The following is a 27,119-nucleotide window of genomic DNA, read 5'->3' as shown; positions in this document are numbered from 1 at the left end:
ACTCCCCCAGACTCACCCCCCTACACTCCCCCAGACTCACCCCCCTACACTCCCCCAGACTCACCCCCTACTCTCCCCCAGACTCACCCCCTCCACTCCCCCAGACTCACCCCCCTCCACTCCCCCAGACTCACCCCCTCCACTCCCCCAGACTCACCCCCTCCACTCCCCCAGACTCACCCCCCTACACTCCCCCAGACTCACCCCCCTCCACTCCCCCAGACTCACCCCCTACACTCCCCAGATTCACCCCCCACCCTCTGAGCCCCACCCCCAGCAGGGGGCGGGGCACCAGCTCCTGTCAATCACGCGGGGCGGGAGCCAATGGGCGGACGGGGAGGGAGGGGAGTGAAAGTTTGGGAATGGGCGGATCCCGCGGACGGAGCAAACTCTCCCAGAGCCGGTCCCGGGGACAGCAGCTCCGGGACTGGGACAGAGAGAGAGACAGATACCCCCCTCCCTTGGGGGGGGGGGGTGAGGGACTGGGACAGAGAGAGAGAGACAGATACCCCCCTCCCTGGGGGGGTGAGGGACTGGGACAGAGAGAGAGAGACAGATACCCCCCTCCCTGGGGGGGTGAGGGACTGGGACAGAGAGAGAGACAGATACCCCCCTCCCTGGGGGGGTGAGGGACTGGGACAGAGAGAGAGAGACAGATACCCCCCTCCCGGGGGGGTGAGGGACTGGGACAGAGAGAGAGAGACAGATACCCCCCTCCCGGGGGGGTGAGGGACTGGGACAGAGAGAGAGAGACAGATACCCCCCTCCCCGGGGGGGTGAGGAACTGGGACAGAGAGAGAGAGACAGATACCCCCCTCCCTGGGGGGGGGTGAGGGACTGGGACAGAGAGAGAGACAGATACCCCCCTCCCTGGGGGGTGAGGGACTGGGACAGAGAGAGAGATACCCCCCTCCCCGGGGGGGTGAGGGACTGGGACAGAGAGAGAGAGACAGATACCCCCCTCCCCGGGGGGGTGAGGGACTGGGACAGAGAGAGAGAGACAGATACCCCCCTCCCGGGGGGGTGAGGGACTGGGACAGAGAGAGAGAGACAGATACCCCCCTCCCCGGGGGGGTGAGGAACTGGGACAGAGAGAGAGAGACAGATACCCCCCTCCCTGGGGGGGGGTGAGGGACTGGGACAGAGAGAGAGACAGATACCCCCCTCCCTGGGGGGTGAGGGACTGGGACAGAGAGAGAGAGACAGATACCCCCCTCCTTGGGGGGGTGAGGGACTGGGACAGAGAGAGAGAGACAGATCCCCCCCTCCCCGGGGGGGTGAGGGACTGGGACAGAGAGAGAGAGAGACAGATACCCCCCTCCCTGGGGGGGGGTGAGGGACTGGGACAGAGAGAGAGAGACAGATACCCCCCTCCCTGGGGGGTGAGGGACTGGGACAGAGAGAGAGAGACAGATACCCCCCTCCCCGGGGGGGTGAGGGACTGGGACAGAGAGAGAGAGACAGATACCCCCCTCCCTGGGGGGTGAGGGACTGGGACAGAGAGAGAGACAGATACCCCCCTCCCCGGGGGGGGGGGTGAGGGACTGGGACAGAGAGAGAGATACCCCCCTCCCCGGGGGGGGGGGGTGAGGGACTGGGACAGAGAGAGAGATACCCCCCTCCCCGGGGGGGTGAGGGACTGGGACAGATAGCCCCCTCCCTGGGTCCGGGGGGGGGCGGTGGGGGACAATGCCAGCCCCATCACCTTATCACTTTTCCAGACCAGTTTGTGAATGAGCCGCTGGACGGAGAACTGATAAGGCCATGTGTCTGGGCACAGCGTCCACACCCCCGGGGGGGTCTGTCTGTGTGTGTGTGTGTCTGTGTCTCCCTGTGTGTCTGTGTGTGTGTGTCTGTCTGTGGATGTCTCTCCCTGTGTCTGAGTTCCTCTCTCTGTCTCTGTGAGTTTCTGTGTGTCTCCCTGAGTTTGTGTGTCTGTGTCTCCCTCTGTGTGTGTGTGTGTGTCTGAGGGGTTGGGGGGAACAAGGCTCCAGTCTAACGCAGACAGATTAACCAGGGGTTGCGGGGATCCGGGACGGTTTGCGGTTTTGTGAGCTATTTTCTGTTTAAATCTGGGACAGTCTCCGGGGCAGCTGTTCCTCAGGAGAGAATCTACAGCTTCCTCTTTAATAACAAGTGCGTGAGCTTTGATTTGTAGAGAATTTCCAGCCAACATCTTACACAATCTTATTGGATTGGAGAGTTTTCGGGAGGTCTGTAGGTGGGATGTACATGTTCCTGACATGCTGGTGTTTCTCTCCCGCAGGGAATGCTGCTATTCCAGGGATTGGGAAGACAGAGTGAACGCAGAGTCCCAACCTCTCCTCCTCCTCCTGCTCCTGCTGCGTTAAGGTACACTTACAAATGAATTTACTTGAGACTGTTTCCTCTTGAGTAGCTGTTCCTTATCCAGGTGTTCAACCCAGAACGGCACAGACTGCAATCCAAGCTCTTTAAAGGCTTACATTTATATAGCGCCTTCGACATCCCGGAACGTCTCTTATGAACAGAATTATCTAGAATTTGTAACGGAATTAGTCTGTTAGTGTTTGTCCATCACATGAGTGTTTACCTCCTGTTCCCCTCCCAATATTCCTCTCACCCACTTGTCTTTTCAGTCACTTTTTTTTTAAAGAACGTGATGTATTTATTTAAATTGCAAATCTGAATTCCACACGTCCCTCTGTAAATGCCCCCTTTCCAAACTTAGGGTCCGAGCCCCACAGCACGGAAACAGACCCCTTAGCCTATCTCATCCATGGGGACCACGTTCCCAAATCAAACTCGCCCCAATTGCCCGGGTTTTGCCTGTGACCTTCTAAACCTTCCCTGTTCTTGTAGCTGTCCGAATGTCTTTTTAAATGTACCTGCATCTATCACTTCCTCTAGTGGTTTATATCATATACAAAGTACCCTCTGTCTGAGAAAGTTGCCCTTTTGGGTCCTTTTAAATCTTTCTCCTCTCTAGTTCTGAGCTCCCCTACCCTGGGGAAAGGACCTTGGTCATTCAGCCTATCCACGCCCTTCATGATTTTATAAAACTCTGTGTAAGGTCACCCCTCAGCCTCCTGTACTCTAGCCTATTCAGCCCCTCTTCATAACTAAACCCTTCAGTCCTGGCAATATCCTGGTAAATCTTCTCTGAATCCTCCCCAGTTTAATATCCTTCCTATAGCAGGGCAACCAGAATTATACACACACTCCAAAGGTGGCCTCACCAATGTCCTGTACAACCTCATTGTCCCAACTCCTACACGGAGGTCTAAGCAATGAAGGCAAGTATGCTAAATGCTGCTTTCGACCTGCCTACCTGTGACACCATCATTATGGAGCTATGTACCTGCATCCCTAGGTTTTCCTGTTCAATAACCCCACCCAAGGCCCGACCATGAATTGTATAAGTCATGCCCTGGTTTGTCTCACCAAAATGCAGCGCCTCGCGTTTATCTAAATTAAACTCCATCAGCCCCTCCTCAGCCCATTGACCCATCTGATCAAGATCCCTTTGTACTCTGAGATAATCTTCTTCGCTGCCCACTAGAACTCCAGTGTCATAACTATTGGAAACACGGGCCAGAATTTCCCCCTCCCCAGTGGGTTGAGAGAAGGATAACAATTGGGTGAGTTTGCCCCAGAAACAAACCCACTCCTTCCTTCCCACCTCCCTGTGGAATTCTGGCCGAGATGGTCCAGCAGTGACTTCCTTCATTGGCAAGTGACCAGACCCTGGTTTCCCCATGTCGGGGATGGAGGCAAATGCCACATTTCACACGTGTCCTTTTTACAAAAAGGGCAATCTGCCTTACTCTTTTACGATGTTTGATAGTTTAATGATGTTTAAACATCTTTTATAGAACAGACAAAGGGAGGATTTGATTTTAAAGTCAGAGAGAGACGTACAGAATGATGACAGACCCTTCAGTCCAACTCCCCCATGCCGATCAGATATCCTAAATTAATCTTCTCCCTTTTGCCAGCACTTGGCTCATATCTCCCTCAACCTTTCCTGTTCATACATCCATCAAGAGGCCTTTTAAATGGTGTAATTGTACCGGTCTCCACCACTTCCTCTGGCAGCTCATTCCATACTCTCACCACCCTCTGTGTAAAAGGGTGCTTCTTAGGTCCCGTCTAAAATTTTCACCTTTGACTGTAAACCTATGCTCTCTAGTTCTAGACTCCTCCACCCCAGGGCAAAGACCTTGTCTATTTACCCTATCCGTGCTTTTATAAACCTCTATGGGGTCACCCCTTAGCCTCTAACACTACAGGGAAAACAGCCCCAGCCTATTCAGCCTCTCTCACTCAAACCCTCCAACCCTGGTAACCTCCTTGTAGATCTTTTCTGAACCCTTTCAAGTTCCACAACATCCTTCCAATAGGAGGGAGACCGGTATTGCATGCACTCCTCCAAAGTGGCCTAACAAATGTTCTGCAGAGCCGCAACATGACCTCCCAATTCCTGTGCTCAATGTATTGACTTAAAAAAAGCATGCATACCGAACACCGCTTTCACTATCCTATCTACCTGCGACTCCACTTTCAAGGAGCTATGAACCTGCACTCCATGGTCTCGTTGTTCAGCAACACTCCCCCAGGGCTTTACCATTGTGTCAGTTCTTGCATTTATCTAAATTAAACTCCATCTGCCACTCCTCAGCCCAGGTCAAGATCAGAGTAGATCAAGATCCTACTCTGAGATAACCTCCTTCGCTGTCCACTACACGTCCAATTTTGGTGTCATCTGCAAATTTACTAACTATACCTCCTATGTTCACATCCAAATAATTTATATAAATGACAAAAAGCAGTGGCCCCAGCACCGATCCTTGTGGCACACCGTGGGTCAGAGGTGTCCAGTCTGAGAGGCAATCCTCCACCACCCTCTGTCTTCTACCTTCTTAAACAGCACCACACATTCAAATCTGTCTCCCTAAATCCTGGTGCTCTGGTCCCTTTGTAGCGTTCCTGCTGGATTCAAGCTCCTATTCCTCATTATTTCACCCCAGCATCATATCCTTTGGTTCCTTTATCCCCATCTGTCCATTCATGTCTATCCTGGAAATCTGAGCCATTCCCTGTGGCAGGCAGGGAAACGTTACTCCCAAGTTTCCTATCAATTTTAGTCAGTCAATGACCATCTCATTTGTATGGCCCCTTGTTCGCAAATAGATTCATCTGCCCCCATTTGAATAGTATTGGCTGTACTGCAGTTCCCAGTGTTAAAACAACGTGTGTGTGTTGTTGTGGTTCGGCTGGAGCTATCTCTGCTTTGTCCCAGCGAGATCTGCCCTTTGTCCCAGGTTGTGGCTCAATACCTCTCACTGAATCAGCATAATCCTTTACATTTCCCACCACAGCAACATCCTAAATCAGGCACCTAACGTTTTCATTCCATTTTCCAGCACTTGGCCCATGGACTCGTGCGTTTGCAATGCTGAAGCACACGTCTACGTACTATTTGAATGCAGGAGGGTTTCTGCATGTACTACCCTTGCAGAAACTGAGTTCCAGGTTCAGGGTTGTGCTGGCTAGTTAGGTTAGCGATGGGAAATGCGGAGTTACAAGGTTAAGGTGGATCGAGGTGGTATGTTGTTTGGAGGGCCAGTGTAGACTCGATGGGCCAAATGGCCTACTTCCACATTGTAGGGATTTTATGAAATGCTTTACCTTGCACTTATCAAGATTGAATTTGATTTGCCATTGGTTAGCCCATCTATCTCCTCCTGTAGTCTAATACTCTTCTTACTATTGACCCACCCACCAATCTTTGGATCAACCAGACACTGATCAACCCACCTACATTAAAATCTGAAAGATTCAGTTCCACCAGCCCATGAATGCTTACCAGCCATTTGTTGGTGCAGGAAGAATCCCTGAGTTGTAGGGTCTTGTGTTCAATTTTCTTCAGATTTGACCCCAATCTAGCCAGAGCTTCTAGTACAGTACACGAGCAAGCTACTCTCTGGAAGAGGGGTTCGCCCAGCCCCTGACTGCTCTCCTGCTGACCATACAGGATCTTGTGGCACACTTTAGAAAAGAATGGAGTTCACCCTGGTATCCTGGACAGAGTTCACTCCTCAGTGAGCATTAGGAGGCACCACTGATCTTCATGCTGTTTGTGGGATCTTCCTGTGTACATTGTTGTTCTTCCAGCATTACAACAATGACTACTCTTACAGAAGCTACTTCCCTGTCTCTGAAATGCTTTTGCATTTCCTGTTGCCTTCAAAAGGTATATTAAAAATGTAAATTCTTCCGTTCTTAGCAAATAGTTTCCAAGTCAAAGCCTTAAAGTAAAGGGAAGACCCTTTAGAACAGAGATAAGGATAAACTTCAGCAGAGAGTGGGGAATCTATGGAATTCACTGCCACAGGAGGCTGTGCAGGTCAGGTCATTGAGTATATTTAAGACAGAGCTAGGTTCTGGAGTATCAAGGGTTACAGGGAGAAAGCGGGAGAATGGGGATGAGAAATCTATCAACCCTGATTGAGTGGCAGGGCTGACTTGACGGGCTAATTTCTGCTCCTGTCTTATGGTTTTATGGTCAATAGGTCAGTATAGCTGGACCCATCCTAGCACACCTGAAACTCTGTTTAGATACCACCACATTGAAACACAAGCTCGTATGTGCATACACAGACACCATGTGTGGTCATACATGCAGTTGTATCTCTGGATTAGAATGAACTGTATGAGCTGCACATTCTTTAATCTCTCAGCCAAGAGCAGGCAGAGTAATTGTAGAGTCCAATCATCAGGTGCCCGGAGGTCTGTTGATTTTCCATTTCCAGCTTTTTGAAATCCTTCACGATATTGAGTTCCTGAGAAACGGTATGGACTTGTGAATGGAATGGACCACAAGGTAAAAAGTGAGGTCTGCAGATGCTGGAGATCAGAGCTGAAAATGTGTTGCTGGTTAAAACGCAGCAGGTCAGGCAGCATCCAAGGAACAGGAAATTCGACGTTTCGGGCTAAAGCCCTTCATCAAGCCCTGATGAAGGGCTTTAGCCCGAAACGTCGAATTTCCTGTTCCTTGGATGCTGCCTGACCTGCTGCGCTTTAACCAGCAACACATTTTCAGCATGGACCACAAGGTGGCGACAATGCTCCATGATCAAGCTGCTGCTACATGGAGCCAACTGTTTGATGTTGGGATAGACTGGGGTCTTATCATGTCAGGGGCCATGAAGTAATTAGAACCCAACTTCCTTTTCACCCATACTAATGCCAGTTTCCCATTACCAGTCAATAGTGATGGTAACTAGTGGGAGAAATCAAACTCCTCCAACTTGTTACAGTTCTGGTTATTGTTAATGGATGTCTGTATCCAACAGGGGAATTAAAACAAAACTCTTCATTCAGAGAATGTGGAGAAGGCTGAAGGAAGGTAGGAACAGGAGACAGCCATTCAGGTCCCTGAGCCGGTTCTGCTATTCAGTGAGATCACGGCTGATCTGGTTCCTAACTCCATGTGCCTGCCTTTGGCTAATATCCCTTAAAAACTTTGCTCAAAAATATATCTATCTACGATTTAACATTAACAACTGATCCAGCCCCCACTGCTGTTTGTGGAAGAGAGTTCCAAATCCCTCCCACCCTAACGTCTCTCCTGAACGGTCTGGCACTAATTCTCAGGTTGTTCCCCCAAATTCTGGAATCTCCAACCAGTGGGAATAGTTTCTTTACCCCCAACTTTCTAAATTCCAAGTAGTCATGCTGCGTTTGTCACCTCTCCCCTAACCTAATCCCTGGAGTCCAAGTATCATTGTTGTGCAGTTGAAAGGAATACTGTCTGCTAACAACATGAACTGAAATTGAGCTCAAATTACCTCTGCCTTAGCTGGTGCTGCTTGAAGCTTCCCTCATTAATATCGAGGCCAATAGAAACAGTTTTACTGGTCTATTTGGATTCACACCCTGGGCAGGTGGAACCTGATCATGGAACCTCTGGTCCAGAGGGCAGGAGATTACCACTATCACACAAGCCCTTCAGTTCTATTTTATAGCAAGGGATTTTCCCCTGGGTGCCGTTCAGCCAGTGAGAGGTTTGAAGCTTCACTGTTGTAAAGTAGGAAATGTGGGAACAGCAAAAGTCCACAAACAGCGTCCTGTTAATAACCACCTTCACCCTGTGCTTTTGAGGTTGTTTGCAGGTGAAACGTTGACTGGGACACTAAAGAAGTTGCTAGCTCTTTGAACAGTGACAGAGGGGTGTCACTTCAGCCCATCACAAAGGGCCTTGGGTTAACATCTGGTCCAAAGAGACAGCGATGGTAACGCTGCACTCCCTCTGTGCTGAAGTCAGACCACACTCACTACTTCCTACTGTTACCATCACTGAGTCCCAACTGTTTAAGGTAAAGGCTTTCCTGCATTGTGTCAGTGCCAATCTCTGAAGGCCATTAGCAACAAGTACCTGCGGAATCCACCAGTTTCCAACTCATGCAAGAGTCATTGAGCAGAATAAGATGTGATGTTAACCCTGCTTTCCTGACAAAAAGGGGAAGATCCAGATGCTTACATAAAGCAACTCCTTCTGTGTCGCTGACATTTCTGCTGATGCTATTTTCACAGCAATGCCTCAGTTAAGGGGTTATTGCAGCCAGATTGGGGTCTTATGCCAGGGCTCTTGAAGTAATTAGAACGCAACTTCCTTTTCACCCATACTAATGCCAGTTTCCCATAAAGACTCCCTGGTGATTCGTGGGTGTCACTGGCTGAGCCATTATTGATTGCCATTGCTAGTGGGCCTGTATAGAGCTGACTTCTTGAATCACTGCAGTCCATGTGCTGTAGGTTGACCCATAATGCCCTGAGGGAGGCAATTCCAGGATTCTGACCCTGCAACACTGAGCTGTCAGGATGGTGAGTGGCTTAGAGGGGAACTAGCAGAGGGTGGTGTTCCTGTTTATCTGCTGCCCTTGTCCTTCCTGATGGAAGGGGAGGTGTTTGGAAGGTGCTACCTGAGGACCTTTGCTGAATATTACCAACAGGAACAAGGTCTGGTCAAACATTAGGTGAGAGTGTTTGTAATACTAGAAGTTAAATTGGAGGGTCTGGGGAGTGCAAGGAAGTCAGTGACTGGAGGAGATTGGGACATGCCCCCTCTCCCCTGCCTGTCCCACACCCTGCTGGATGTTTGACTGTGAATGGACAAACCCCCCAAGCCAGCATGGCATCTGCCACAGGCTGAGGAGAACTCTGGAATGAAACTCTCTGCTCCCCATCAGAGCCCTGGGGTTGGCGCTCTCACTCTGACTCAGGTAGGTCCCACTCAGCTATGATCCAGTCTGACTCATTACTAACAGATTAGGAGCAGACAGTGGCCATTTGGCCCCTTGAGCTTACCTCACTGGTCAATAAGATTATTGCCGAGCCATCCCTGTTTGAATTCCACTTTCCCACCAACTGCTAATAGCCTTTGATTCCAACATCTCCTCCACTGCATTTATCAAAACAAATCAATGACCCCAACTCCTCTGCTGTCGGAGGTGGAGCTCCAGAGTTGCACAATCCTCTGAAAAAACCTTTCCCCTCATTCTGTCCGAAAGAGAGGTCGCCCTGTTATAGGGAGGATGGTGTTAAACGGGAAAGGATATAAAAAGCATTTATATGGATGTTTATCGATTAGATTAGATTACATTACTTACAGTGTGGAAACAGGCCCTTCGGCCCAACAAGTCCACACCGACCCGCAACCCACCCATACCCCTACATATACCCCTTACCTAACACTACGGGCAATTTAGCATGGCCAATTCACCTGACCCACACATCTTTGGAATGTGGGAGGAAACCGGAGCACCCAGAAGAAACCCATGCAGACACGGGGAGAATGTGCAAACTCCACACAGTCAGTTGCTTGAGGCGGGAATTAAACCCAGGTCTCTGATGCTGTGAGGCAGCAGTGCTAACCACTGTGCCACCGTGCTGCCCTTATGGATGTTGTTGGGGCTAGAAAACATGAGTTCTAAGGAAAGGCTGGATGGGCTGGGATTTTTTTCTCCTCTGGAGCATCGGAGGATCAGGAGTGACCTTATAAAGGATTATAAAATCCTGAGGGACATTTTTAGGGTGAATAGCCAAGTCTTTTCTCCAGGATAGTGGAGTCCAAAACTAGAGGGTAAAAGTTCAAGCTGAATGGGAAAAGATTTAAAAGGGATCTGACGGGCAACATTTCCTCGCAGTATTCAGGATGTCATCTCAACATTTCCCTGTGTAACTTCTATAATGTCCTCACTTTATACTCTATCCTTGGGGAGAGAAATTGCATTTCATGATCCACCTTAATTAATTGCTGTATCTCCATAATAATTAGTCTTAGTGTTCTACATCGACTACTCCCCCCCCCCCCCCCCCGATGCACTGCTATTTAGGACATAAATTTTGTCATTAGCAAAATAAACACTATTGGAACATGCTTAAACTAAAAAGGGTATTTACTTGTACTATGTGATTTCACCAAATCCTTTTCAAAAACCCCAAATGTGCCCACACACAGTTATACCCCAGACAGACAGACAGACAGTACTGCTGGGGAAAGAATACTGTGAGCAAACCTTAAACATCCAACCACAGGGATGGAAAGTGACTTCTTAGTCCTTTTGATTTGATTATAGAGGGGACACAGCACAGATTGTTCCTTGATTTGGTGGTTGATCAGGTGTGCCTAGGCCTTATATTAGCATTCATTATTTTAAACTTTCTGGGTTTTTTTGTTCATTTTTACCTGCGTGCACACGCTCGGTTTGCAGACCCTGGATGGTTCCCTCTGTCTTGGTGCTTTTAACTTTTGAAAGCTGTAGCCTAACCAATCATTAGGCAGAATTTCCTTAACTCCATAGACACTGTGGTGGACACTCCCAAATGCTGTTCCTCCCTGAGTTTCAAAAAGCAGTCCTACTGTACATGTGCAACATTTTGATGGTCAAGTTACAAAACACTCCTGGGATTTCAGTTCTGTCGCTGCCCAACTTCAGGTTCAGTTTGGATTTTCCCCAAAATGGAAGACAATTCTGGTCCTAATCTCCTAGATTTCCCGGCACCTTGGAATTTTTCAGTCACTGTTTAGGTTAAACTCTGCTTCCTGCCAAAGTGAATGATTTCGCATTTCCCACATTGTGCTTGGCCTGTCTGGTTTTTGCCTACTCAATGGACCTGTTTATGCTGCTCTGTAACCTCCCTATGCTGCACTCACGGTATTGTTTATTGCCCATCTTTGTCACCTATAAATTGAGCCACCAATGTCCTCGCTCCCCTAATCATTGACACAGACCTCCACGGGATTCTACTTGTTACATTCTGCCGAGCTGACAAACCTGGTTTTCTGCCAGCCAAGCAATCCTCTGAAGGGGTTAATGTCTGACCCACTTCTCCACAAGGATCGGTTTGATTAATAACCTTTGATGTGGAACCTTATCAAATGTTTCTAGAAATCCAAGTACAGTATGTCAACCAGCTCCCACTGAGCCATTGGGCATGTTACTCCTTCAAAGAATTTAATATGATCGACCTTTTTTCACACTCTTCCCAGTTACCTTCAGGTTTTCTAAGTGCCCAGTTATAACCACCCCAATAATCAATTCACCACCTTCCCCCATGGCAGACATTAAGCTAACTGGTCTATCGTTTCCTGTTTTCTACCTCCCTCTCTCCTCGAATACAGATGCTACACTTACTACTTTGCAATCTGATGGAAACTTTCTCGAACACAGTCATTTTGGCAAATTAAATCCAACAGATCTACTACCTCAGTACCCGCCCTTTTCTAAAACCGGAGTATGAATGCCGACAGATCCTGGAGATTTATCCACCTGCAGCTCCATCAGTTTGTTCAGCACCACTTCCCACATGATTGTCATTTCACCAAGTTCCTCGCTCCGCCCTGCCAACTGATTACAGCTATTCCTGTGAGGTTTCTGTAGCCTCTATCACAGTGACAGAAGCAGTGCATTTGTTCACTTTATCTCCAGTTTTTTCTTATAATCTACGATTAACTTTCCAGTCTTCTAGAGGAGCAACACTCAATTTACTTAACAACAAAGCCTTGCAGATGCTGGAAATAAAAACACAATGCTGAAGAAACCTGGGTCTGGCAGTGTCAGCGAGAGAGAAAAACCATTCCTGTTTTAAATTCAATCTGACTCCTTTTAACTTTATTTGCTCTTCCGTTCAAGAAAGCAGAAACACTTTGCCTTTGCATTTCTAGCTAGCGTCTTCATACTCTCTTCCTCCTGATTAACCCGAGTCATTTCTTGCTTTATCTCTGACCTGCCACTTCCTTGCATTTTCTATGTGGTCTGTCCCTGAAATCTTCCTTATAATAGGAATATGCTAACTCTGCATATTCTGTAATATTCTCTCAAATACCTATCACCTTGCCTATTATCCCTGTTCACTTCAGCTAGCTGAGCTTTCATGGCTACGTAGTTGCCATTATTTAAGTTTAAAACACTAGTCTTAGGCCCAGTATCCAATTGGATATTAAGTTCAATTATCATGGTTGCTGCTGCTGAGGGATATCTTTACTCTGAGGTTTGCCATACTTAACTGAAATACTGAATAACTTTATTTGTTCACGTGAAGCGTATACAACAGGAATGGACTAGCTAGATGTCCATGTAGTAATGGACATGTTCTTACCAACTCCTTATTGGGTTGTGCGTTCCTGCCTCTGCTATGTTCAGTTTGTATTGGTCACTGCTGCAGGAATTCTGTTTCAGCTTTTACCATTCGCCCTGTTCCCAGCACTGAGCTGAGGAGGAGGCTCCGAGCCAGCAGTGGTTTCAGTTTTAATATTTGTGTAAATATGGGTAATGTGTAAACTAATCACTCTGCCTTCACTCTCTGCGCACAGCCCCTTTGTGAACCAATTACTTGTAACTCTCCCTGGTGAGGATTTCTGTTTGGTCGTTACAGATGGCAGCAGAAGTCTATTCCTGAGTGAAATCTCGGTTTTGATGGAGAGAGACACGGTCTGCTTCCCCCTGTTGAAAAGTTTCAATCTTAGCCATAATTTTTGTTGAAGGTGATTTGTTTGCTCCCTCAGTTGCATAATGAACAATCTTTGTGCAATTAGTTGTTAATTAGAAATTCACTAAAGGTTCAGATTTATGTTCCTCATCTAAAATGATACCGTTGTGCAGATTGGACTAAACCATGTAACAATGATGATCACATTACACAGTTTCTATTGGACTAATTTCATTTTCCCCACCAGATTTTAATCACTGACACTAACTGTGTGAAGTCCAGCCTCTGCAACTTGGGTCCTGAAGGAATTTGTATGTAATCTGACCAGAATGTTACAGAGCTCAGTAATAATCTCCTTTTACTAATTTTAATCTGTTTTTCAAAAACTGCCATTGGGTTTGGGATGAAGGAGGACTTTGTGTAGCTAAAGGTAATGGCGGCTGACTGATGTCTGTGTTAATAGGATGTGGGTATCCCTGCCAGAATTTATTACCAAAGGGCTGCCTTTACAACCCAATGTGCCCCATGTGGAATGGGTACACACAGTGCTGTTAGAGAGGGAATTCCAGAATATTAACCCAGCAACAGTGAAGGAACAGCAAGTCGGGATGGCCTTAACCATAGCAGTGTAGAAAGGTTACAGCACTGACTGAGGCCAGTCAGCCAAGTTAACTAGCTTAATCCAACTTCCCAACACCCTGTCTGCAGCCTTGCAGGTTGCGCTGCTGCAGGGACAGGCCTAAGTTCATTTTCCAGTAAAAAGTGAGGTCTGCAGATGCTGGAGATCAGAGCTGAAAAGCTCAAGAACAAGTATACCGTTTTGGATACTTGTGGGGGGGGATGACTTACCAGGGGCAAGCAACGAGGTTCAGGCCTCTGGCACGGAGCCTGGCCCCGTTGCTCAGAAGGGAAGGGTGGAGAAAGGTAGAGCAATAGTTCTTGGGGACTCGATAGTGAGGGGTACAGACAGACGGTTTTGTGGGGGCGACAGGGACTCACGTTTGGTATGTTGCCTCCCAGGTGCAAGGGTACGTGATGTCGCTGATCGTGTTTTCCAGGTCCTTAAGGGGGAGGGGGAGCAGCCCCAGATCGTGGTCCACGTTGGCACCAACGATATAGGTAGGAAGAAGGGTGAGGATGTCAGACAGGCTTTCAGGGAGCTAGGTTGGAAGCTCAGAGTTAGAACAAACAGAGTTGTAGTCTCTGGTTTGTTACCCGTGCCACGTGAAAGAGAGTCGAGGAATAGGGAGAGAGAGCAGTTAAATGCGTGGCTACAGGGATGGTGCAGGAGGGAGGGATTCCGGTTTCTGGACAACTGGGGTCCTTTCTGGGGAAGGTGGGACCTCTATAAAAAGGATGGGCTACACCTGAACCTGAGGGGCACCAGTGTCCTCGGGGGGAGGTTTGCTAGTGCTCTTTGGGAGGGTTTAAACTAACTCCGCGGGGGCATGGGAACCAGGACTGTAGCTTCAGGGTACAGGACCTTGAGTGTAGGGAGGTTAGGAATAATGCAACGATCTCTAAGGAGGGTGCCTGTAACCAGAAAGGTGGATTGAAGTGTGTATACTTCAATGCCAGAAGTATAAGGAATAAGGTAGGTGAACTTGCAGCGTGGGTTGGTACCTGGGACTTCGATGTTGTGGCCATTACAGAGACGTGGGTAGAACAGGGACAAGAATGGCTGTTGCACGTTCCAGGGTTCAAATGTTTTAGTAGGATCAGACATGGGGGTAAAAAAGGGGGAGGCGTGGCATTACTTGTCAAAGACAGTATCACAGCAGTGGAATGGACGATGGAAGAGGACTTGCCATCTGAGGTAGTTTGGGCTGAGGTTAGAAATAGGAAAGGTGAGGTCACCCTGTTAGGTGTTTTCTACAGGCCTCCTAATAGTCCTAGAGAAGTAGAGGATAATATTGCGAGGATGATTCAGGAAAAGAGTGAAGGTAGCAGGGTGGTTGTTATGGGGGACTTTAACTTCCCAGATATTGACTGGGAGAGCTATAGCTCGAGTTCATTAGATGGGTCGGTGTTTGTACAATGTGTGCAGGAGGGTTTCCTGACACAATATGTCGACAGGCCAACAAGAGGGGAGGCTATATTGGATTTGGTTCTGGGTAATGAACCAGGCCAGGTGTTAGACTTGGAGGTAGGTGAGCACTTCGGGGACAGTGACCACAACTCGGTGACTTTTACTTTAGTGATGGAGAGGGATAATCGTGCGCCGCAGGGCAAGAGCTATAGCTGGGGGCAGGGAAATTATGATGCAGTGAGGCATGACTTAGGTTGTGTGGATTGGAAAAACAGGCTTCAAGAGAAGAACACTAATGAGATGTGGGGATTGTTCAAGGAGCAGCTACTGTGTGTCCTCGATAGGTATGTACCAGTCAGGCATGGTGTAAAGGGCCTTGTGAGGCAGCCATGGTTTAGTAAGGAATTGGAGTCCCTTGTGAAAGGGAAGAAGGCGGCATATGTAAAGATGAGGCGTGAAGGTTCAGTAGGGGCGATTGAGAGTTACAAGGTAGCCAGGAAGGAGCTAAAGAGGGAGCTAAGAAAAGCGAGAAGGGGACATGAAAAGTCTTTAGCTGGTAGGATTAGGGAAAACCCAAAGGCTTTCTATAGGTATGTCAAGAATAAAAGGATGACTAGGGTAGGTATCGGTCCAGTCAAGGATAGTAGTGGGAAGTTGTGTGTGGAGGCGGAGGAGATTGGAGAGACATTAAATCAGTACTTTTCATCAGTATTCACTCAGGAACAGGACACTGCTGATGTGAATATGGAATCACAAATAATTAGAATGGATGCCCTGGAAATATGCAGGGAAGAGGTTTTGGGAATATTGGAGAGGATGAATATAGATAAGTCTCCTGGGCCTGATGGCATTTACCCCAGGATCCTATGGGAAGCTAGGGAGGAGATAGCAGAGCCATTGGCCTGGATTTTTATGTCGTCATTGTCAACGGGAATAGTACCAGAGGACTGGAGGATAGCGAATGTGGTCCCATTGTTCAAGAAAGGGAGTAGGGATAGCCCTAGTAACTATAGGCCAGTGAGTCTGACTTCAGTGGTGGGCAAAGTCTTAGAGAGAATGGTAAGGGATAAGATTTATGAACATCTGGGTAGGAATAACGTGATCAGGGATAGCCAGCATGGTTTTGTGAAGGGCAGGTCGTGCCTCACAAACCTTATTGAGTTCTTTGAGAAGGTGACTATGGAAGTGGATGAGGGTAAAGCAGTAGATGTTGTGTATATGGATTTTAGTAAGGCGTTCGATAAGGTTCCCCATGGTAGGCTAATGCTAAAACTTCGGAGGTATGGCATTGAGGATACATTAGAGGTTTGGATTAGGAATTGGCTGGCTGGAAGGAGACAGAGGGTAGTAGTTGATGGATTATGTTCATCTTGGAGCGCAGTTACTAGCGGTGTACCACAAGGATCTGTTTTGGGACCATTGCTTTTTGTTATCTTTATAAATGATCTAGAGGAAGGACTTGAAAGCTGGGTAAGCAAGTTTGCGGATGACACGAAAGTCGGTGGAGTTGTGGATAGTGAGGAAGGAAGTGGTAGGTTACAGCGGGATATAGATAAGTTGCAGAGCTGGGCGGAAATGTGGCAAATGGAATTCAATGTAGCTAAGTGCGAAGTCGTTCACTTTGGTAGGAATAACAAGATGATGGATTACTGGGCTAATGGTAGGCTACTTGGTAGTGTGGATGAGCAGAGGGATCTTGGTGTCTATGTACACAGATCTCTGAAAGTTGCCACCCAGGTAAATAGTGCTGTGAGGAAGGCATATGGTGTACTGGGCTTTATTGGCAGAGGAATTGAGTTCCGGAGTCCTGAGGTCATGTTGCAGTTGTATAAGACTCTGGTGAGGCCTCATCTGGAGTATTGTGTGCAGTTTTGGTCGCCATACTATAGGAAGGATGTGGAAGCTTTAGAACGAGTGCAGAGGAGGTTTACCAGGATGTTGCCTGGAATGGTAGGAAAATCTTATGAGGAAAGGCTGAGGCACTTGGGGCTGTTCTCATTGGAGAAGAGAAGGTTTAGGGGAGATCTGATAGAAGTGTATAAGATGATTAGGGGTTTAGATAGGGTAGATACTAAGAACCTTTTACCGCTAATGGAGTCAGGTGTTACCAGGGGACATAGCTTTAAATTAAGGGGTGGTAGGTATAGGACAGATGTTAGGGGTAGATTCTTCACACAGCGGGTTGTGAGTTCATGGAATGCCCTGCCAGGAGCAGTGGTGAACTCTCCTTCTTTATGTTCATTTAAGCGGGCATTGGATAGGCATTTGGAAGTTATTGGGCTAGTATAGGTTAGGTAGGACTCGGTCGGCGCAACATCGAGGGCCGAAGGGCCTGTACTGCGCTGTATCCTTCTATGTTCTATGTTCTATATGTGTTGCTGGTTAAAGCACAGCAGGTCAGGCAGCATCCAAGGAACAGGAAATTCGACGTTTCGGGCCAGAGCCCTTCACAAGTTCATTTTCAAATGAGTTGAGGGTTTCTACCTCTACCAGCAGACTGGGCAGCGGGTTCCAGACACCCAGCACCCTCCAAGAAAAGTTATTCCTCCATATTCCTCCCCCCACAAATCCTGCTACCAACCCCCTGCATCTTTCCTGCCTTATCTACTGGTCCTCCACCCTCTGGGACCAATTGCCATGTGCTCCTAAAGTATGTCAATTCCTCTCTCCCCCTCCATTCCCTCCCAATGAGTCATCAGAGGTAGAGGCACATTGTTGGATCGTTATTCTAGAATTGCCTCGAGGGGACTCGGGGTGCCATTTACTGACTGTCTGTTGTGGGGTAAAGGTCACAGTAGGTAAGCCATGACTGGTTTGGGAATCCATTTCAGAAGCTGTTAAGAGTTTTGACCATGTTGTGGTGTGGACTTGGTCAACTTCTCACTAATCCAGAGTCAGATGTACAGCATGGAAACAGGCCCTTTGATCTAACCCATCCATGCCGACCAGATATCCAGCCCAATCTAATCCCACCTGCCAACACCCGGCCCATATCCCTCCAAACCCTCCCTATTCATATACCCTTCCAAATGCCTCTTAAATGTTGCAATTGTACCAGCCTCCACCACTTCCTCTGGCAGCTCATTCCATACATGTACCACCCTCCAAGTGAAAAGGTTGCCCCTTTTATAATTTTGCCCTCTCACCCTAAATTAGTGGGCGGTACGGTGGCACAGTGGTTAGCACTGCTGCCTCACAGCGCCTGAGACCCGGGTTCAGTTCCCGACTCAGGCGACTGACTGTGTGGAGTTTGCACGTTCTCCCCGTGTCTGCGTGGGTTTCCTCCGGGTGCTCCGGTTTCCTCCCACAGTCCAAAGATGTGCGGGTCAGGTGAATTGGCCATGCTAAATTGCCCATAGTGTTAGGTAAGGGGTAAATGTAGGGGTATGGGTGGGTTGCGCTTCGGCGGGTCGGTGTGGACTTGTTGGGCCGAAGGGCCTGTTTCTACACTGTAAGTAATATAATCTAATCTAATCTATGCCCTCTAGTTCTGGACTCCCCCACGCCAGGGAAGAGATTTTGCCTACTTATCCTGTCCATGCCCCTCATGATTTTATAAACCTCTATAAGGTCACCCCTCAGCCTCCGACGCTCCAGGGAAAACAGCCCCAGCCTGTTCAGCCTCTCCCTTTAGCTCAAATCCTCCAACCCTGTCAACATCCTTGTAAATCTTTTCTGAACCCTTTCAAGTTTCACAACATCTTTCCGATAGGAAGGAGAGCAGAATTGCACTCAATATTCCAAAAATGGCTAACCAATGTCCTGTACAGCCACAGCATGACCTCCCAACTTCTGTACTCAGTACTCTGACCAATAAAGGAAAGCATACCAAATGCCGTCTTCACTATCCTATCTACCTGCCTCTCCACTTTCAAGGAGCTATGAACCTGTACCCAAAGGTCTCTGTTCAGCAACACTCCCTAGGACCTTACCATTAAGTGTATAAGTCCTGCTAAAGATTTGCTTTCCCAAAATGCAGCACCTTGTATTTATCTGAATTAAAGTCCATCTGCCACTTCTCAGCCCACTGGCCCATCTGGTCAAGATCCTGTTGTAATCGGAGGTAACCCTCTTCGCTGTCCACTACACCTCCAATTTTGGTGTCATCTGCAAACTTACTAACTGTACCCCTTATGCTCGCATCCAAATCATTTATGTAAATGATAAAAGGTGAGGACCCAGCACCGATCCTTGTGGCACTCCACTGGTCACAGGCCTCCAGTCTGAAAAACAACCCTCCACCACCACTCTCTGTCTTCTACCATTAAGCCAGTTCTGTATCCAAATGGCTAGTTCTCCCTGTATTCCATGGGATCTAATCTTGCTCACTAGTATCCCATGGGGAACCTTGTCGAATGCCTTACTGAAGTCCATATAGATCACATCTACCGCTCTACCCTCAATCCTCTTTGTTACTTACTCAAAAATCTCAATCAAGTTTGTGAGACATGATTTCCCATGCACAAAGCCGTGTTGACTATCCTTAATCAGTCCTTGCTTTTCCAAATACATATACATCCTGTCCCTCAGGATTTCCTCCAACAACTTGCCCTCCACCAAGGTCACGCTCACTGGTCTGTAGTTCCCTGGCTTGTCCTTACCACCCTTCTTAAACAGTGGCACCACGTTAGCCAACCTCCATCTTTTGGCACCTCACCTGTGACTATCGATGATACAAATATCTCCGCAAGAGGCCCAGCAATCACTTCTATAGTTTCCCACAGAGTTCTCGGGTACACCTGATCAGGTTCTGGGGATTTATCCACCTTTATATGTTTGAAGACATCCAACACTTCCTCCACTGTAATGTGGACATTTTGCAAGGTGTCACCATCTATTTCCCTACATTCTACATCTTCCACCTCTTTTTCCATAGTAAACACTGGTGTAAAATACTCGTTTAGTATCTCCCCCATTTTCTGCAGCTCCACACAATGGCTGCCTTGCAGATCTTTGAGTAGCCCTATTTTCTCCCTAGTTACCCTTTGTCATTAATGTATTTGTAAAATCCCTTTGGATTCTCCTTAACTGTTTGCCAAATCTATCTCATGTCCCCTTTTTGCCCTCTGATTTCCCTCTTATGAATATACTTTTTCTCTGGATTCTCTATGTTATTTCTTCTGAGGATTCTATCTATCCTGTCTATACCTTACATATGCTTCCTTCTTTTTCCTAACCAAACCCTCAATTTCTTTAGTCATCCAGCATTCCCTATACCTACCAGCCTTCCCTTTCACCCTGACAGGAATATACTTTCTCTGGATTCTCATTATCTCATTTCTGAAGGCTTCCCATTTTCCAGCCATCCCTTTACCTGCGAACATCTACCCTCAATCAGCTTTAGAAAGTTCTTGCCTATTACCATCAAAATTGGCCTTTCTCCAATTTAGAACTTCCACTTTTAGATCCGGTCTATCCTTTTCCATCACTATTTTAAATCTAATAGAATTATGGTCACTGGCCCCAAAGTGCTCCCCCACTGACACCTCAGTCACTTGCCCTGCCTTATTTCCCAAGAGTAGGTCAAGTTTTGCACCTTCTCTAGTAGGTACATCCACATACTGAATCAGAAAGTTTTCTTGTACACACTTAAATTCCTCTCCATCTAAACCCTTAACACTATGGCAATCCCAGTCTATGTTTGGAAAGTTAAAATGCCCTACCATAACCACCTTATTATTCTTACAGATAGCCAAGATCTCCTACAAGTTTGTTTCTCAATTTGCCTCGGACTATTGGGGGGTCTATAATACAATCCCAATAAGGTGATCATCCCTTTCTTATTTCCCAGTTCCACCCAAATAACTTCCCTGGATGTATTTCCAGGAATATCCTCCCACAGCACAACTGTAATGCTATCCCTTATCAAAATGCCACTCCCCCTCCTCTCTATGCTTCCTGTAGCATTTGTACCCTGGAACATTAAGCTGCCAGTCCTGCCCATCCTGAGCCATGTTTCTGTAATTGCTATGATATCCCAGTCCCTAACCATGCCCTGAGTTCATCTGCCTTCCCTGTTAGGCCCTTGCATTGAAATAAATGCAGTTTAATTTATTAGTCCTACCTTGTCCCTGCCTGCCCTGACTGTTGACACTGTTCTCAGCTGTACCCGTCTCAGATCGATCTCTTTCCTCACTATCTCCCTGCGTCCCAGCCCCCACCTTACTAGTTTAAATCCTCCCAAGCAGCTCTAGCAAATTTCCCTGCCAGTGTATTAGTCCCCTTCCTATTTAGGTGCAATCCGTCCTTCTTGTATAGGTCACTTCTACCCCAAAAGAGATTCCAATGATCCAAAAATGTGAATCCTTCTCCCATACACCAGCTCCTCAGCCATGTATTCATCTGCTCTATCCCCCTATTCCTGCCCTCACTAGCTCGTAGCACCAGGAGTAATCCAGATATTACTACTCTAGAGGACCTCCTTTTTAAATTCCTGCGTAACTCTAATCTCCCTTCAGAATCTCAACCTTTTCCCCCTTATGTCATTGTCCATGTTGGAACCAATGACCTCCTGCTGGTCCCTCTCCCCCGTGAGAACATTCTGCACCCTCTGAGACATCCTTGATCCTGGCACCAGGGAAACAACACACCATTCTGCTTTTTCACTGCTGGCCCCAGAAACGCCTGTCTGTACCTCTGACTACAGAATCCCCTAACACAATCGATCTCTTGAAACCCAAATGTACCCCTCATTGCATTAGAGCCAGTCTTGATACCAGAAACGTGGCTGTTCGTGCTACATTCCCCTGAGAGTCCATCACCCCCTACATTTTCCAAAACAGCATAGTTGTTTGAAATGGGGCTAGCCACAGAAGACTCCTGCACTAGCTGCCTACCTCTCTCTCCTTTCCTGGAGTTAACCCATCTGTATCTGTGACTTTTCCCCCTTCTGCCATCCATCACATCCCCTTGCTCTTGTAAACTCCTCATTGTCTCTGTCTCTCCACCCGATCTGATAGGATTCACAATCAACAGCATTTATTGCAGATACAATCCTCAGTGACATGTAAACTCTCCCTAAACTCCCACATCCAGAAAGAAGAGCAGATCATTCCACTAAAGGCCATTTTTGCTGCTTTCAATCTATAGACCCACAACATAGCATTGTCTCTTTCCTCTACAAAACGCTGCTCTTGGTTAAATTAATACTTTTGGATTATATTAAGTTTAATCAAAAGATATGGCTCAATAAAACATTTAATCAAGAAAGAACTCACTCTACTCACTACTGCAGACTTATTTTAAGGCTATGTTTAAAATCCACTTATCTTCTGTGCTGTGACCTCTTCCCAGACAGTTCCTCCAAGATCAGTTGGGAGCTTCACTTTATAAAATTTTTCCAGACACATTTCGATGTCAAGCGATACATGAATTCAACAGCAGATGCCGTAACTGCTAACTGTCAGTTAGCAATGTGGGTCTCTCTCTCTCTCTCTCCTGCACTGACCTCACCATGTGTGGTCATCTCCCTTTTTAAAAGTGCCGTTGTTTTGACTTTTTTTCTCCAAAGTTCCAAAACAGTGCAACAGCATAAAAAAAACACTGTAATTGCTGCTCCTGGAATTCAAGGAAATCACCTCCAGCACCTAAAATACCTCAAAAATGGAGCTGCTGTTACAGCCAGGAATTTTTCTGTCCTCTATCTTGGATTACCCAGAATCCTTATTGATGCTAGCATTTTAAATTTTGCAATCTTCATTAATTAACCCTTTAAATTTCATCAGCTGCCAAGGTCCAATTTCAATTCTTGGATTAACCAAGCAGAGTTGAGAGTTACTGATTAAACAAGCCATTTGCATCCCAGCCCTCACTGTGGGTAACAGGACTGAACAGGATCAATAATTCCTAAAGGACTGAACCATTTTGATTCAATCTGATCAGGAATGGAGGGATTATTCCGATTTATGGAGCTTGTTTCCACCAGATGAACAGAGAACTGCAGATGCTGGAAATCTGAAACAAAAACAGAACATGCTGGAGAAACTCAGCATCTGTGGAGAGAAAGAGAAAGGCAGAGTTAATATTTGTAGAGTCTGGCGACTCTTCACAATGTCCTGAAGAAGGGTCACCTGGATTTGAAATATTTACTCAGTTTCTCTTTCTACAGATGCTGCCAAACCTGTGGAGTTTTTCCAGCAATTTTACTTGGTCAATGGTGTTAGACTAAAAGCCCCATGTTAGCTTTAAATCAAATCTGTACCGTTGCAACAAAATGTCCATCCACTTTGACCCAGGTTGGCGTTTTGCTAACAGTGGTCTTTTACCAAGTGGTTACACTACCATGCTAACTCTTCGCTCCATGTTAAAGATTTCTGTAATGCTGTGCTGTAATGGTTCCCAGCAAGCCAATTTCACCTGACTTGGAAATATCGCACTGTTTGTTCAGTGTCATTTGGTCAACATTGTGGAATTCCCTCCTAACAGCATTGTGGGTCTACCTACAGCACATGGACTACAACAGTTCAAGGTAGCAGTTCAGCCCCACCTTCGGGGCTAATTAGGGGGAAAAAGTAATCTCTTTGCTTTGCTAAATGAGACCCCCTTTATTTATAAGCACAGCTGCCTGGTTCGGGCCTCTCCAATGAGGGAGAACCCTTTCAGTACTGACCCTGTCAGGATCCCCAGTGTACTATCCGATCACTCCTCGATCCCCTAAACACCAGTGGGATACAAGCGCCACTTATCCACATTTCCTTTTAAGATAAACCCTCTCATTCCATGAATCAACAGAATGAACTTTCTTTGAACTGTTTCTAGTGAAATTTTGGTTATTTGTTTTTAAAAGAGGAAGAAACTGTAAGCAGTACTCTGGATGTGGGAGGTCTCACCATCGAGTTATATCAATGTCGTGAAGTATCCCAACTTTTTATATTCCATTCCCTCTGCAATAAACAAGTGTTTAATTTGCCTTCCTAATCTCTTGTCAATATTAACATTGATATAGTGACTGGTGCCTATCCACCAGACAATCCTCCTCCTGCCTGATTTCATCTCCCTCTAGCAGCAGACCTTTCCATTACTTTTCCTGGCTTACCTTAAAAGGCATCAATACTGATAGAGTGAGAGAGATGCTGTGTTCTCACCATTGCCCGGCTAAAACGGTTCTCTCATTCCCCATTGGATTTATTAGTGACTGTCTTATGTTGATGACACACTCGGTTCTGGACTCCCTGCTGTGCCTTACTTTATTTACATCTTTGTTTAAACTAAAGCTATAAACACATTATCTTGTTTCTGCAATGTACAGAATACAACTGGATCTCTTCAGTAAATCAAAGCCAGTTTTAAGATTCCGATAACACCAGTAAAACATGAAAGCTGAACTTGAGTGGTGTAGTGCTGTCATCTGAGTCTCACTCAAACCCACCACGATATCTGATCGTGTGCATAGTGCCTTCTGGTAAAGAGTTTAAATTGTTCAGCTTCCTCTTTGTAATTGAGAGAAGCTGTGAGGACTGACTGGTGGTAGCAGCAAGTGTCTTTCATGTAATCTTATCATCATCCTGCAGAAACATTCAGTCCTCTCCAGGGCTTGTCGGGTCAGGTTTTCGATGATGAAACCATAATTGGCAGAGTTCCATTTTTTTTTATTTAAAATGCCTCGATGATTTGGACTAAGGTTGTCCCAGCCTGGAGTTTGATGGAAATATTGCCATTCTCTACATCATGAGAAACAGATTTCTGTTTTAAATTCACTCACAGGGTGTGGGTGTTGCTGGCTGGACCAGCACATATTGCTCATCCCTAATTTCCCAGAGAACAATTAAGAGGCAATAATTTTGCTGTTGGTCTGGGGTCATATGTAAGTCAGATCAGGTAAGGATGGCAGGTTTTCATCCCCAAAAGTCATTAGACTGGTTAGAAGTCAGTGTTCTCTTCTGCATTTTTTAAAAATTGAATTCAGATGTCACCATCTATTGTGGTGGGACTGTAGCCCATCTCCTCAAATCATTTGCTTAGGTCTCTGGATTGTCAACCCAGTGACATGACCAGCATGCACCGATACCTACCCGATGAGTGTCTCTCTCCTTTTCACTGCCAAGAATTTCAAGCTAATTAATTGAAGGCAAGTAAATCTTCTAAGTTACCTCAAATTACGCAAAATTTGCAACAAGCAGCTGATTTGTTCCACACAAGTCTCTTCCCACTTCATCGGATACTTTCTGCTTCATGTTTATTTTGATTCTCCTTCCGTGCACATCTCCCATTCACCTCGCCCACTGGGATCGTGATGGCCGCGTTCTCACCACTCCATTTGTAATCTTGCAGAGTTTCAGCAGGGTGATCTCTCCTAGGGCTCCATTATTACCCATGCTGATGTGTTTATATGATCATTATTATTTTTAAAACTTCATGGGTGTCACTGGCTGGGCCACCATTTATTGCTCATTCCAAAGTGGCCATGAAAAGGTGGTGAGCTGCCATCTTACGCCAGTCAGGATGGTGAGTGGTTGAGAGGGGAACTGCAGGGGATGCTATCCCAGTGTATCTGCTGCCCTTCGCCTACGAGATAGCAGTTCAGTCAGTGCTGTGCAAGGAATTGTTGGTGAATTTCTACAGTGGTGCGCACTGCTGTGACTGAGTATGGGTGGTGGAAGAAGTGGATGTTTGTAATGTGATTAGATTACTTACAGTGTGGAAACAGGCCCTTCGGCCCAACAAGTCCACACCGACCCGCCGAAGCGCAACCCACCCAGACCCCTACATTTACCCCTTACCTAACACTACGGGCAATTTAGCACGGCCAATTCACCTGACCTGCACATCTTTGGACTGTGGGAGGAAACCAGAGCACCCGGAGGAGACCCACGCAGACACGGGGAGAACGTGCAAACTCCACACAGTCTGTCGCCTGAGTCGGGAATTGAACCCGTGTCTCAGGTGCTGTGAGGCAGCAGTGCTAACCACTGTGCCACCGTGCCACCCAATGTGGTGTGAATTCAGTGGGCTACTTTGTCCTGGATGGTGTCAAGCTTCTAGTGTTGTTGGAGCTGCACTTGCAAGATAGTGTGACAGGCTTTGGGGAGTCAAGGAGTGAGTTAGTTCAGCATTCCTAGCCTCTGATCTGTTCTTGTAGCCACAGTATTTATATGGCTAATCCAGTTTCAGGGACATACATTAACCCACCGGATGTTGATACTAAGGCTCAGCAATGGTAATACCATTCAGTCTCAAGGGGGTGGTGGTTCAAAGTTTGCATAGGCTGCTCTCACATTAGAGAGAGCCACGTCTGGTGATGGTATAAGGAGCTAATTACTGCAGATGCTGGAATCTGTACTGAACAAAATGCTGAGAAACAGCAGGCCAGGCAGCATCCATGGAGAGAGAACAAGTTAAGAAGGAGAATCCTTCATGGTGACCTCCGTCACTGCATCGCAAACCAGCCATCCAGCCAACTAAAGCTAAATAAATGCCCAAGGCTTTTGCCTCTCAGCCAATCCTGGTTGAGCAGTCTGGAATTGGGCTTTTCACAGGCACCATGCCATCGGTTATCCCATTGTCCTGCTGGGAATCCAATTCTTTGCAATTGCACTAACTCCATGCATCAGCTGTCTCTTGGGTGAGTGCGTTTCAGGTTGTTATTAACTTGTGTGTGATTAAAAGATTTCCTCCTGTCATAACTGAAGTCCGTTTTGTTTCAAACTTTTCAACACAGGAACTTTTGATCTATCCTACTTTGTATCTGAAGAATAACTCAGCGTGGATAGATAAATACTGGTCCGGCTGGTGACACCCACATTCCAGAAATGAATTAAAAGAAAACCTCTCCGATGCTTCTAATGTATTTGAATCACCTCATTGGGTCACTCACTTCTCAACCTTCTACATGCTCAACACTGAGCATGTTTCTAGAAGCCTCCCTTGAAAGAAAAACACTTTACATCCATCAGGATGATGTTGGGGTTATGGTATACAATTCTGTGGAAGGGTCATTGGACCTGAAACATTAACTCTGATGTCTCCAGGATGCTGCCAGACCTGAGCTTTTCCAGCAACTTCTGTTTTTGTTTATGAATTCCAGCATCTGCAATTGTTTTTGATTTTTATTTGATTTAAAATTCTTAAAGAATTGGGCACTTGATGCAGTGTTGATGATGATTATTGATTCAAGAGC

General features: G+C 46.7%; 1 long non-coding RNA gene across 1 annotated transcript; it reads left to right on the top strand.

The window, feature by feature from the left end:
• The first annotated feature begins 1,926 nt into the window (after nucleotides 1–1,926).
• Nucleotides 1,927–26,805, top strand: LOC132834131 (uncharacterized). The gene is made up of 3 exons (XR_009647146.1): nucleotides 1,927–2,136; nucleotides 2,267–2,352; nucleotides 26,661–26,805. It is a non-coding gene; the product is annotated as an uncharacterized LOC132834131 (long non-coding RNA).
• The last annotated feature ends 314 nt before the right edge of the window (nucleotides 26,806–27,119 follow it).

The sequence above is a fragment of the Hemiscyllium ocellatum genome, chromosome 39, assembly GCF_020745735.1.
Source record: "Hemiscyllium ocellatum isolate sHemOce1 chromosome 39, sHemOce1.pat.X.cur, whole genome shotgun sequence".
In the NCBI taxonomy this organism is placed as follows: domain Eukaryota; kingdom Metazoa; phylum Chordata; class Chondrichthyes; order Orectolobiformes; family Hemiscylliidae; genus Hemiscyllium; species Hemiscyllium ocellatum.
The sequence above is the reverse complement of the archived record's forward strand: the minus strand, read 5'-3'. Positions and strand labels throughout refer to the sequence as shown.